The 1,725-nt window shown below is 43.5% G+C and overlaps 1 pseudogene; it reads left to right on the forward strand.

The window, feature by feature from the left end:
- LOC101580235 overlaps positions 1-818 on the forward strand; it is a 7,832-nt pseudogene extending 7,014 nt beyond the window's left edge.
- The last annotated feature ends 907 nt before the right edge of the window (positions 819-1,725 follow it).

Genomic DNA, 1,725 nt, shown 5'->3' on the forward strand with positions numbered 1-1,725 from the left:
AGAAGAAGAAGAAGAAGAAGAAGAAGAAGAAGAAGAAGAAGAAGAAGAAGAAAGAAGAAGAAGAAGAAGAAGAAGAAGAAGAAGATTCACCAGGAGGGAGGAAGACACCCTCTCAGGCTGTGCTGAGCACTCCCTCTCAGGCTGTGCTGAGCACTCCAGGTCCATGGAGACCAACCGTAGGAAAGGAAGGAAAAAGCCAGTCAGAATTGAGGTTATAGGGTACATCCCACTGGGATGTCACCCTAAAGCCAGAGTGAAGAAGAAAACAAAGGTTAAGAAAAAGCAAGAAAAACCAGTTGTTGAGCTGACTCAGAAAAGAAGAAGAAAGAGGGCATGGTAACAGTAGACCCTTGGGAGGAGGAGCCAAATACGGACCTGAGGTGGTGATAGAGAAGAAAGTCAACATGGACAAGGTGCACATAGACCAGGTGAGGTGAAAGACCTTGCAGGAAGAGGCTGATCAGGAGTCAGGCAAGACAGAAGCATCTGAACCCAGGAAGTGGATGGGAACCCAGTTTGGCCAGTGGGATACTGCAGATTTTAAAAACAAAGAACAGAAACTGAAATTTCTCAAACTTATGGGTGGCCTTAAGAATCTGTCCCCTTTGGTTAGCCACTCCCCTTGCATGACTGCAAGGCCCAACATGACCCTCAGCAAGGCGGCAGCTGACAACCTGCAGCAGAAGTTGCCTCAGGACTACGACCAGGCCATGAGCTGGAAGTGCAACCGGGGTACCGAACTTGCCTTCTCTGCCACCCCCAACAGAGTCTTCTACATTGACAAGAATGTATCTAGGTCTGTCAGGTTGGAAGATTAAATGCTAGTGCCTTCTACCTAAGTAGCTCAGATGGCTTTTCCCAGTTTTGCACATGAAAGCCACCTAGCAGCTGTCCAGGATGGAACACCTGGGGACAAACTGGGCAGCTCCTGTCCTGGGGGCTAAACACATTTTTTCCGTTAAACCTTCCATCCCTGTGGTGACATGGGCATGTGAATAACGGCAGCTGGCAACTGGCACTTGTTGGGGGTATAGCGTGGCCCAGGCACATACTGTCTTTTGCATTAATGTATTTAGTCATCATTATGAAGTAGGTGCTATTCATGAGGCAGCTGAGGTTTAGGGAACAAGTAATAAAATGGCCCGGGGCCACCCACTGTTGACTGCCATGTGCTACAAGGTTGTGCCCTAAGCCCTCAGTCACTAATCCTGTGAAAGTTTCTTCTAGGGGTTTCCACCCAGAGTACTAGTTGGGGACTAAATGATGGAGGAAACAAACAAACAAAAATTTTAGCTTTAAGTACTAAAAATATTAAAAGTTTGATGTTAAGGAATCACCAAAATATTAGAGTCAAACAAAGAGAGAGTATTAAGTACAAATCATAAATTGTTAAAATAAAAATACAATACCATGAATTTAAAAAGTATGTTTTGAGAACCTATAGATATCACAAGTAATGATTTCTACCAAACATTTAAAGAAAACAAATTCTCACATTATTTTTTTCAGAATGCAGAAAAACAAAAAGGCTTGAAAAACTTCAAAACTATTATGAAGCCATCTAAAAACAAAAGTGTAGGCTCATTTTAGCTATCAACATTGCAAGCAATGATCCCAAAGTTCTTGAAAACAAGCCTAATCAACCTCATCATGAGCAACTTGGGCTGATCTCAAGGTTATATAATTAGGGCTGGCCAGCTCAGCAGACTAAAGCTCCTGCTTAGG

The sequence above is a fragment of the Octodon degus genome, unplaced genomic scaffold (assembly GCF_000260255.1).
Source record: "Octodon degus isolate 3935 unplaced genomic scaffold, OctDeg1.0 scaffold00066, whole genome shotgun sequence".
In the NCBI taxonomy this organism is placed as follows: Eukaryota; Metazoa; Chordata; class Mammalia; order Rodentia; family Octodontidae; genus Octodon; species Octodon degus.